Consider the following 13361-nt stretch of genomic DNA (forward strand, 5'->3'; position numbering starts at 1 on the left):
ACATTAAAAGGTACTAGTTTCGGTCCACTGTGGACCATCATCAGCCTAGCCAAATTACAACAGGAAAAGACATAGTGATAAAAATAGTATGGAGAAAAGAGAGGATCTAAAAGGATGGGATGGTGGTGGAATGACAGATAAAAGTGAAAAAACCGTATTTGCCGATAATGATAAAAGTAACAGAAGTGTTCACAATGACAAGTAAAATCTTGTGAAGTCACGTAAAAAACTCTTGATGAGATAGTCTGGTTGGCAGTTGCTCCTCTGTTGCACGATTGACATATATAAGTACGTATATGCTTCTAGAAAGTTGTAGATGTAAGTTCCACTTTTGCGTAGAGGGAAGAATTGGCCGATGAGACTAGCACCAGATTAAAATTGACAAAGTTGAACCTGTTCTATGGTGGAATTAAAGGCTTTCTGTGTTGAACAGAAGTCTCAGATCAATCGGGACCCCAATGAACCTGGGGAAAGAAGATAGTTTTAACGCGGGTAATCGGATAGAGAACAAGCGAGGCACCGGAAAATATAAACGACGACTCACCTTGCGCTGCGTGGAACAAACTTGCTGGATTGAATGCAACTTACGGAGTGAGCGTGGCGCGGAGTAGATCAGCAGGAAAGGGGTAGGTGAATACGGAGGGGAGGAATGACGTAAGTGGTGGAGGGTGGGAGGGATGGGAAGGTTCAAGGCGGGGTGGACAGGAGAGGAAGTGAAGGTGTTTGTACTGTCGGGGGACCCTTAATTGACTTAAAGAAAGAATTTTGAACGACCGATTTGTTTTTTCTGTAATAAGTAAGGAAAAGATCAAATAAAATATTGAGTTTCTCAATTATTTCGTTAAGGTTATAGTTGGCATTAAAGTATTGATCTAAATGAATGTAAAAGTTCTCTATTATATTGAGTAGAGGTCCTTTCTTAGTTACTTTGAGAATGTCCATGTCTGTTTCAATATTCGTGAATTTGTGGTTATAGTCGACCATATGTTGGCCGATAGCGGAAAATTTGTTGTATCTGACTGCATTGAAATGTTCTAAATATCTAATGTTGAAGCTCCGGCCGGTTTGCCCCACATAAGAAATATTAGAGCATGTATTACATTTAATCCTGTAGACGCCTGATTTTGTGTACCTATTTATTTTATTAACATGTGATGTGTTATGTAAGATTTGTGTGTTGTTGTTGTTGGTTTTAAAGGCTATTTTCATACCTTTTTTCTTTAAAACGTTGGTGATCTTGTGAATTCCATTGACGTAAGTGAAGATGGAAAAAGAGTCATGTTTAGGTGGTTATTTTTTAAGTGTGGTTTTGGGGCGAAATTTATGTTTGTTAATGATGTTTTCTATGAAATGGCTATTGAAGCCATTGAATCTGGCGATGTAGCGGATGGTATTCAATTCGGTATGAAGATCATTTTTATTCATTGGAACGTTGAATGCTCTATGTACAAGACTGTTATATGTTGCTTTTTTGTGGGATAGGGGGTGAGCTGAATCATGTCAGATTGTGACGGCCAATTGGGTGGGCTTTCTGTAGATCTTGTAGGTTAAAGATTCCTGTTGTCTAGTGATTGTAATATCCAGAAAATTGATTTTTTGATCTACTTCTGACTCCAATGTGAATTTAATATGCGGATCGATGTTATTAAGTGTTTGGAGTGTGGTATGAGCATCTTCCAAGTTCTCGTTGATAACTACTAGGACAACGTCGACGTACCTAGCCCAAAGGAGAATATTGTCGAATTTATTGTCGATTTTAGTATTCTCGAGAAAGTCCAGATAGATTTCTGCGAGAATGCCTGATGCAGGTGAACCCATTGCCAGACCGTTTTGTTGATAGATGGTATCATTAAACGTAAAAAAGTTATTTACGACTAATTTCAACAATGTAATGAAATCTTGAATTTCCAATTTACTCAAATGACTGTTTTTGTATAAGTTGCTTTTGATGATGGGAATTAATTTAGAAATTGGAATGCTTGGGTACATGTTTACGATATCAAAGGAGTGAAGTGAGTAATGAGGTTGCATATTAAATTTATTAAGTTTGTCTATTAATTCAAAGGTATTTCTAACCGATTTATTGGATGAAAAACGGTAATTTTTGCTTAGGAACTTTTGAATAAGTTGTGCGGTTTTATATAAAGGGCTCGGTCTAAAATTTATGATTGGACGAATGGGAGCACCTGCCTTATGAATTTTTGGAAGAGCTCTAGCCGTAGGAAGCCCAGGGTTCATATATATAAGCTGGCTGTTTTCATGTTCAGTGAATAGGAAGGAGGAGTTTTTTAAGGTTTGTTTAAGGAGTCTTTGGACTTTTTGTGTGGGGTCTTTTTTAATTATGGAAAAGGAACTATCTTTAAAGAAATCTGATGTTTTACTGATATATTCATTCTTATCAATGATTACGGTCGTGTTGCCTTTATCGGCCTTGGTCACGATTAGGTCGTTGTCCTTAATTTTTTTGTTTAGGGTGTGCAGGAGCTTCAGATCGGTTAGTACATTCCTGTTATTAGAATTGGCGGAAAAATTAGGTGAATTATTGCGAAAAAGGATGTTATTAAGTTTCTTTTTGATGTCATATCTTAATTCATCTTGTGTGTCTAAAGGCGTTTTAGAGATAGCTAATTCCGATTCTGTTATCATTGTAATAAGTGAATTGCTTGTGTTCAAATCGGGCCAGTTATGTTTGGGTCCCTTGGCTAAAATTCCTTCTTCATTTGGATTTAGGGGAGTATTGGATAGGTTAATTACGGGTGGATGAAAATGGTTACGATCGTCTGCTGGTCTACTATTGCGTCTAATTTGATAATCTCAAACTATACGAGTCTCACATTGCGGCAACAAAATTGTTATCTAAAGCGCATTGGACAATCTTCTTCCAATCAGTTGAAGATAAATTATTTATAGACTTAACCAAGTAACAACATAGATTGGATAACAAATTGGAGAAATTAAAGAGATCCAAATCGCAAGATTATCAAATTAGACGCAATAGCAGACCAGCAGACGATCGTAACCATTTTCATCCACCCGTAATTAACCTATCCAATACTCCCCTAAATCCAAATGAAGAAGGAATTTTAGCCAAGGGACCCAAACATAACTGGCCCGATTTGAACACAAGCAATTCACTTATTACAATGATAACAGAATCGGAATTAGCTATCTCTAAAACGCCTTTAGACACACAAGATGAATTAAGATATGACATCAAAAAGAAACTTAATAACATCCTTTTTCGCAATAATTCACCTAATTTTCCCGCCAATTCTAATAACAGGAATGTACTAACCGATCTGAAGCTCCTGCACACCCTAAACAAAAAAATTAAGGACAACGACCTAATCGTGACCAAGGCCGATAAAGGCAACACGACCGTAATCATTGATAAGAATGAATATATCAGTAAAACATCAGATTTCTTTAAAGATAGTTCCTTTTCCATAATTAAAAAAGACCCCACACAAAAAGTCCAAAGACTCCTTAAACATACCTTAAAAAACTCCTCCTTCCTACTCACTGAACATGAAATAAGCCAGCTTATAAATATGAACCCTGGGCTTCCTACGGCTAGAGCTCTTCCAAAAATTCATAAGGCAGGTGCTCCCATTCGTCCAATCATCAATTTAAGACCGAGCCCTTTATATAAAACCGCACAATTTATTCGAAAGTTCCTAAGCAAAAATTACCGTTTTTCATCCAATAAATCGGTTAGAAATACCTTTGAATTAATAGACAAACTTAATAAATTTAACATGCAACCTCATTACTCACTTCACTCCTTTGATATCGTAAACATGTACCCAAGCATTCCAATTTCTAAATTAATTCCCATCATCAAAAGCAACTTATACAAAAACAGTCATTTGAGTAAATTGGAAATTCAAGATTTCATTACATTGTTGAAATTAGTCGTAAATAACAACTTTTTTACGTTTAATGATACCATCTATCAACAAAACGGTCTGGCAATGGGTTCACCTGCATCAGGCATTCTCGCAGAAATCTATCTGGACTTTCTCGAGAATACTAAAATCGACAATAAATTCGACAATATTCTCCTTTGGGCTAGGTACGTCGACGATGTCCTAGTAGTTATCAACGAGAACTTGGAAGATGCTCACACCACACTCCAAACAGTTAATAACACCGATCCGCATATTAAATTCACATTGGAGTCAGAAGTAGATCAAAAAATCAATTTTCTGGATATTACAATCACTAGACAACAGGAATCTTTAACCTACAAGATCTACAGAAAGCCCACCCAATCGGCCGTCACAATCCGACATGATTCAGCTCACCCCCTCCCCCCAAAAAAGCAACATATAACAGTCTTGTACATAGAGCATTCAACGTTCCAATGAATAAAAATGATCTTCATACCGAATTGAATACCATCCGCTACATCGCCAGATTCAATGGCTTCAATAGCCATTTCATAGAAAACATCATTAACAAACATAAATTTCGCCCCAAAACCACACTTAAAAAAGAACCACCTAAACATGACTCTTTTTCCATCTTCACTTACGTCAATAGAATTCAGAAGATCACCAACGTTTTAAAGAAAAAAGGTATGAAAATAGCCTTTAAAACCAACAACAACAACACACAAATCTTACATAACACATCACATGTTAATAAAATAAATAGGTACACAAAATCGGGCGTCTACATGATTAAATGTAATACATGCTCTAATATTTCTTATGTGGGGCAAACCGGCCGGAGCTTCAACATTAGATATTTAGAACATTTCAATGCAGTCAGATACAACAAATTTTCAGCTATCGGCCAACATATGGTTGACTATAACCACAAATTCACGAATATTGAAACAGACATGGACATTGTCAAAGTAGCTAAGAAAGGACCTCTACTCAATATAATAGAGAACTTTTACATTCATTTAGATCAATACTTTAATGCCAACTATAACCTTAACGAAATAACTGAGAAACCCAGTATTTTATTTGACCTTTTCCTTACTTATTACAGAAAAAAAAATCGGCAGTTCAAAATTCTTTCTTTAAGTCAATTAAGGGTCCCCCGACAGTACAAACACTTTCACTTCCTCTCCCGTCCACCCCGCCTTGAACCTTCCCATCCCTCCCACCCTCCACCACTTACGTCATTCCTCCCCTCCGTATTCACCTACCCCTTTCCTGCTGATCTACTCCGCGCCACGCTCACTCCGTAAGTTGCATTTAATCCAGCAAGTTTGTTCCACGCAGCGCAAGGTGAGTCATCGTTTATATTTTCCGGTGCCTCGCTTGTTCTCTATCCGATTACCCGCGTTAATACTATCTTCTTTCCCCAGGTTCATTGGGGTCCCGATTGATCTGAGACTTCTGTTCAACACAGAAAGCCTTTAATTCCACCATAGAACAGGTTCAACTTTGTCAATTTTAATCTGGTGCTAGTCTCATCGGCCAATTCTTCCCTCTACGCAAAAGTGGAACTTACATCTACAACTTTCTAGAAGCATATACGTAGTTATATATGCCAATCGTGCAACAGAGGAGCAACTGCCAACCAGACTATCTCATCAAGAGTTTTTTACGTGACTTCACAAGATTTTACTTGACATTGTGAACACTTCTGTTACTTTTATCATTATCGGCAAATACGGTTTTTTCACTTTTATCTGTCATTCCACCACCATCCCATCCTTTTAGATCCTCTCATTTCTCCATACTATTTTTATCACTATGTCTTTTACTGTTGTAATTTGGCTAGGCTGATGATGGTCCACAGTGGACCGAAACTAGTACCTTTTAATGTCATTGTAATGTTTTTGTAAAAACATCACATGCTTTTTAGTATTGAGAAGGTGGAATATTAAAATTTTGTATTTACTTTAAATATAGAAAGAGTACCTACTTTGCTTTCGATGTTTGGCTAGGAGCTGGTCAATGGTAAAAATATTAATAGGATCTTGGGTGCTTTTGCCTTTAAGGAAAGCATATTTATTTATTTCGTGTCAGAGTGTTGAGAAACTTAAAAATATAAATAAGGTATTATATACAAATAAAACAGAATTCCTTTTTATGCCACAAAACATGTTTCACACAATGTCTGCCCAGAAATGGGCAACAGAAATTCCCTCTTCAGTGGCTTGAATCAAGTCTTGAAGTGTACAACGAACAGGGCAGGACTGACAGTCATACAGGTGTTGGGTAGTTTGTTGCTCCCCACAATCGCAGAAGTCTGACTGCTCTTTCAGATAACCCAATTTTTTAAGGTTATCCTTGGATTTACCTACTCCACTCCTCAAACGATTAAGTGCCTTCCAGGTTGTCCATTCCAAATGATGATCAGGGGGTGGAGATTCAGAAGGCACCATCCAATCAGAAAGATGCTCCATTTTTGCTCGCCACATATCACAACGTGTTGTTCTTGCTGGTTTATCCAGAGCCTTGGAGACATTGAGGAAACTTTTCCTGGACTTCAGTCTTCTGGGTGGAGGTTGATGTCCAAATAGCGGGTGGTTGCTTGTGTGATCCACCTTCGACCTCTCTTGCCTTGCAAACACTTCTCGCCGAATGTCTGGAGGAGAAATTCCAGCCAAGCAGTAGAGTTTGTCAGTGGGAGTAGGTTTCAGACACCCAGTTACTATTCTACATGTTTCATTAAGGGCTGCATCCACCCGCTTCGTATGGGCTGACCTAAACCATACAGGACACGCATACTCAGCTGCAGAAAAACTCAGAGCAAGAGCTGAGGTTCTTAACAAAATTGGATGGGCTCCCCATTTGCTTGAGCCAAGTTTACGGAGGATGTTATTGCGGGCTGAGACTTTCTGTCCAGAGTTAACACAGTGTTTCTTGTATGTTAAGGTCCGGTCTAAAGTGACACCCAGGTACCTAGGTGTAAAACAATGCTCCAGTTGCTTACCCTCCCACGTCACGCACAGCTGTCTAGTAGCTTCTCGATTTCGAAGATGAAATGCACACACCTGGGTCTTAGTCGGGTTTTGCAGTAGCCGGTTCTTCTGGTAGTACACTGAAAGTTCCTTAAGTGCATTTGAGAGCTACATTTCAGTGGTTTGAAAGTCATCGCACTGGACAGCTAAAGCAAGGTCATCGGCATAAATGAAGCTTCTTGTATAGGAAGGCCTTGGCTGGTCATTTGTGTAAATGTTAAAGAGGATTGGCGAGAGGACACTGCCCTGAGTAATTCCGTTCCGTTGGTCCCTCCACCTACTGCACTTTCCTTGAAACTCAACAAAGAACCGGCGATTCTGCAGGAGAGTTTCAACAATCTTCGTGAAACCATAGTCTCTGGTGAAGTTATAGAGCTTGGTGATCAAAGTTCTATGATGCACTGTGTCGTATGTTGCTGTAAGGTCCACAAATACCACTCCTGTGATTTTACGTCTTTCAAACCCATCCTCTATGTGCTGAGTTAAATTGAGCACCTGTGAAGTGCAACTCCTTCCAGGTCTAAAGCCTGCCTGTTCTGGGATAAGAAGTTATTCTACTTTAGATATGAGGCGCTCAAGTAGGATCCTCTCAAATATCTTATATAGGTGACAAAGTAATGATATTTGCCTGTAGCTCTTAGGATCTAATGGATCCTTACCTGGCTTCCAAATAGCTATCACTCTAGACTTCCTCCATACCTTAGGTATCTGTTTACTCTGCAGCCAATTGTTTAGAAAATCAACAACCCACTTCCTTGCTCTGGAACCAAAATGTTTTATTTGTTCCACTCTCATATCATCCAGACCTGTAGTCTTGCCATTTTTGGATTTGTTTATGGCTTTCCCTAATTCCTCTAGGGTGATATTATTGGTGAGGTCGCTATACTCCTTATCTATTTGGCGTTCTATTTTAACTCTATTCATATAACCCCTTATTTTTCCATTGAGCAAAAGTTGATGAGCAATGGCATCTGGGGACAAATTGATGTGTACAGGGGCTTTTGTGAAGTCATTATTAAGCCTCTTTAAAAGTCGCCAGGCTTTCTGACTACTTTTAGACATGTCCAGCTCTTCAAGGGTAGATATCCAACGATTTCGTTTATCTTCCGCTAGCATTGTTGTCAACTCTAGACCTTTTTGCACAGTCTCTTCGCCAAAGTGATTCGTCTCAAATAGATCAATGTATTCAGCCAGCAGAGCTGAGGAATGTTGATTGAGTCCAGGAACATAATTCATTCGACAACCTCTGGGAATTGACTGTCTGGAGCTCTTGTTCACAGCATCTACAAACAGATCGTAGTCAGTCATAGAAATACCTATATCAGATACAGCATCTTCCAGATATGCAGTAAACTTGTTCCAATCTGCTTTCTTAAAATTATATCGCCTGCGGAAAGGTACGCTCATAGGACGTACCGCAGCAAATACCTAACACATGATGGGTCTATGCTGTGTGTGTGTGGTATTGGGGTGCCAATGTTCTTTATACATTGCTGAGCAATTCCTTCGCTAACAAAGATTAGATCAGGGTTATAACCTCGTTGCCAACGCCCGCTGTTAAAAGAAGGAGGAAGTTTAACATCGTGTAACAGTAGCATCTGGTGGGTCTCAGCCCATTACAGCACAGCCTCTCCATCTTCATTCTCATGTTCATATCCCCAGACGTTGCTTTGGCTGTTGAAGTCACCAATTACAATGTGGACTGCTTGATTGTCGAAATTCCTTGGTTTCTGGAAATGGAATGCAGAATTTGGTGGTTTATATATAGAGGAAACAGTGCAATGATTTAACTCAACTGTAAGGAGTTCTACGTCAGCACAGTCAGATATATCAGTGGATGGGACTGCTATACCAGGTTTGACAAATATTCCACTTCCATGCTGTTGACTTGGTCTCTCTACCACTAAACGCATGCCAGAAATTCTTGGCCTGCTCTGATTATTGTCTCGATGGGTTTCCTGTACACAAAGGACATCACAGCCATGTTCCTTACATAAATACTGCAAGGGTTCTTCTTTTACAAGGGACATTCCTTCGATGTTTATAGACATAATCGACAACTGTTGTCCTGAAAAGGACCTTTTAAAAATCATCTATCAACACTTCTGGAATGGAAGAATTAGCCGGTAGATATGTGCACTCTCTACCGTTTCCAGGGAGCACCGTCAGTCACAGTCTGTTTAATCAAAATTAACTGCACAATTTATTCTGTGGCTGCGCACGTGGAGGTTTCTGTCGCGCTCCTCAGGAAAGCATATTGATAATTAGGTATTAACTGTTAATACTCAATAGTCCATAATAGTCTTTGTAATAATACTTTTAAGAATGTCTTACGAATACAAGATCCAAGTACAATACCACGATAACTGTTTGGATCTGTTGGGGATTTTTGTGGTTTGAGGATCGGTATCAGAAAAAAATCAGTCCAATGCGGTGGAATATGCTTATTCAGTAAAATATCATTATAAGAATTTAGAAGTGCATTTTGTGCTCGTAAGGGTAAGAGCCGGAGCATAGTGTATGAAATATAGTCCGGGCCTGGGGTGGATTTAGAGGCGGAATGAAGGACAGCTGATATTTCACTTAATTGAATGGGTTGAATTAGAGTGGAGTACTGTGAGCGAACATTATACGAGGGAAGTTCAAAGTAAGGTATCACATAGGCGGAGGTCAGAGAATGCAAAAACTTATTGATGATATCACGTGGGATGATTCGATGTACTTGCTGTTGAGAGGCATGCGACAACATACGAATAGCGTTCCATAAATGCAGAGCTGACATATGAGAATTGAGAGAGGAGATGAACGACTTCCACGCAGCACGTCTTTTCCGATTAAAGATAAGTTTACTTTTGGCAATATGATTCTTTAAACGTAAATAATTATCTCGCGTTAGAGAACGACGATATGTGCAGAATAAAACCTTGAGGGTTAATATTAATTGGTGACATTCCTTATCCCGCCAATGGATATAATGGAACGGGCGAGGAGTAGAAGAGGCGAATGGTTTGGGAGGATGATAGATATCAAGATACTGATGAAGAAGTGACATAAGGGAAGAGTACGTGTTGATGCGCTCGGAGCTATGACGAAGATGATATTGCCTATAAGATATATGTGTCTGTTCATCAAATGATCGTATTGAACGTACATTGCTGGATGACATTGAAGTGGGCTGGTCTTGTATGGGTCTACCAACCCCATACGTAATCCATATGGGATAATGGTCGCTGGTGTAGATATCTGAGAGTCTTGACCACGTAATTATAGGGGTCAAGATTGATCGACAGAATGTTAAATCAACCGCACTAGGTGGAGATCAAGGTACAGTGAGGCGAGTAGGGGATCCATCATTAAGAAGAGTTAGGTCATGCTGCTGAGACGCTATGAGGAGATATGAGCCTCGTGGGGTATCACTAATGCCACCCCATGCTGTATTGTGCAGATTGAAGTCCCCAAAGATGATAATATGAGACAAATGATGAAATTGTTGGAAAAAGCGAGACCAACTCGAACTCTAAATATAATTATCAGGGGGGCAATACAGGTTAATAAGTTGTACCGGTAGTTGCCGATAAGAAATGGCGACAAGAAAAGTATGTGGAATGTAATACTGTATAGGTAATGATTGATATGAGATCGTAGAATCTATATATATAAAAGCAAGTCGGGCTGGAGCGATGTATATATAAATATTTAAAAATGAAAAAAGACGTGAATTAATGAGGCACTTCCAGAAATCTCAGAAATTTTAAACTTGGTACGGGGGAAACTGATGACCCCAGGATCCCTAGAAAAATCAGAAATTCTCAAAATTCCCTGAAGGGGGCACGCTGGGGGGCTCAAATTTTGGGCTCAGCATAAGAACACAGTCGTATAGTATATCCAAAACGATAACCTATAGGTTTCGTGGGCTTAAACATTTTCGGGAATTTCTTCATTTTTATCCCCCATCCCCCAAATCACGATGGCGGCACAACCCGCCAGACGACGTAGACAATTGAAATTTGGTGAAATTATAGCTTTTGGTCCCTAACCGACGGGAAAATTACAAGATGTTCAAATTTTTCACTTTTTACCCCCAAAGATATCGAAATATGGAGGCAATTTTAATGACTGTGCAGACATTCCTTTTGAGCTATTTTTTGGCTAAACGTAAGTCGTATCACAAAACGGATGGCACAATGTCTCTTCAATTCGGAGTGATCTACAACTTTGCGCCTGTGACATATTGTCGTATCTCTCTCCCTTATACGTTAAATTTGGCCGTATTTCTGGAATGTTCGTAAATTTGGTGAATTTTACAAGTATATTTCATTGTTTGACACACTTATAAGAATGATAGGATCATCACGTAGGGTGCGCACATTTTTACTATTAAGGGACATATGTGGACCAAATTTCATGATTCTAGCTTATACATAAGTAGGCAAAAAGTAATGTAAAATGTTATAAATGTACCCAAATTTCACCCTATTCAATATTTGAACTCAATTTAGCCCCTAATATGGGAGATACGAGGATATGGTTTAGAAACAAACATGTAGAGCGATAAATGAGGCGTCTGATGGCGCAAACCGTTTCTTAATGTCATAAACCGTTTAGGAGATATGAATCTCGAAGTGGAAGTCTGCACTTTTCAACGTGCTCATGCTTACCCGTCATCTCTATTATATAAAGCCGTACGGCTGACTCACTCACTGACATAAATGATTGGCCACTTCCAGATGTGGTAGAAATGTGAAATTTGGCAAAGTTACAGCTATTAGCGTGTAAGCTACGGAAAAGATCCCAAAAATTCAAATTTTTAATTTTTGCCCCCCGCCCCCCAAACAAAATGGCGGACGCCATGATGCAGTACCCTACAATATTGAAATTTAGCAAAAATCTAGATCCTACCCTGAAACTGACGTAGAAATTGCAACAAGTTCAAATATTTAATATTTTACCCATTAAAAAATTCGGAATATTAAGCCAAATTGAATGACGGTGCAGACTTTCGTTTCGAGCTATTTTGTGGCCGAACGGTAATAGCTATCAATGAACGGATTGCACTTTCGGCTCCTAAAATTAAAAGATCTACAACTTTGGTCCTATGACTTTTTGTCGTATCTCGACTCCTTCTACCTTAGATTGAGCTTCATTTTCCCGGTTTCGCAAAATTTTGTTAAATTTCCATAAATTATTTTACTGATTCACACACTCATATGATAGAGAGATGAACGAAATTTAGCACGCTCCTTGGCAACGGCATTGGCCACATGTACACCGACTTTCGTTATTCTAGCTGCCATGAAAGTATGGCAAATCGGAGGGTACATGCGGAAACACTATTGAAATTTCAGCCTAATTTATGATACTTAACCAATTTATGGTGAAGCCATTTGAGATACGGCAAAACCTCAAATAACCAAAACTATAGGCCGTTTCATCGTCGATCTGTGTGCCAAGTTTCAAGACTCTAGCTGTCTGCTAAGTTGGCGAAATTATTTTTCAGCTGGTGTTAAGCGGACGAAATTTGATATGGATCGAAACGTTCACCCCTTTCAGTGGCATAAATATTCGAGATACGAGAAAATGCCTCAGACAGTACTGTAGGTGACCTAATGACACGTCTGATGGCGCAATCCGTATCTCGATACGACTTATCGTTTGCCCGCAATAAATTTTCAAATGGAAGTCTGCACTGTGTAGCCTGCACATTGCCTGGATCTATGCTATCTCTATTATATAAAGCCGTACGGCTGACTCACTCACTGACATAAATGATTGGCCACTTCCAGATGTGGTAGAAATGTGAAATTTGGCAAAGTTACAGCTATTAGCGTGTAAGCTACGGAAAAGATCCCAAAAATTCAAATTTTTAATTTTTGCCCCCCGCCCCCCAAACAAAATGGCGGACGCCATGATGCAGTACCCTACAATATTGAAATTTAGCAAAAATCTAGATCCTACCCTGAAACTGACGTAGAAATTGCAACAAGTTCAAATATTTAATATTTTACCCATTAAAAAATTCGGAATATTAAGCCAAATTGAATGACGGTGCAGACTTTCGTTTCGAGCTATTTTGTGGCCGAACGGTAATAGCTATCAATGAACGGATTGCACTTTCGGCTTCTAAAATTAAAAGATCTACAACTTTGGTCCTATGACTTTTTGTCGTATCTCGACTCCTTCTACCTTAGATTGAGCTTCATTTTCCCGGTTTCGCAAAATTTTGTTAAATTTCCATAAATTATTTTACTGATTCACACACTCATATGATAGAGAGATGAACAAAATTTAGCACGCTCCTTGGCAACGGCATTGGCCACATGTACACCGACTTTCGTTATTCTAGCTGCCATGAAAGTATGGCAAATCGGAGGGTACATGCGGAAACACTATTGAAATTTCAGCCTAATTTATGATACTTAACCAATTTATG

The sequence above is a fragment of the Anabrus simplex genome, chromosome X (assembly GCF_040414725.1).
Source record: "Anabrus simplex isolate iqAnaSimp1 chromosome X, ASM4041472v1, whole genome shotgun sequence".
Taxonomy (NCBI): Eukaryota; Metazoa; Arthropoda; class Insecta; order Orthoptera; family Tettigoniidae; genus Anabrus; species Anabrus simplex.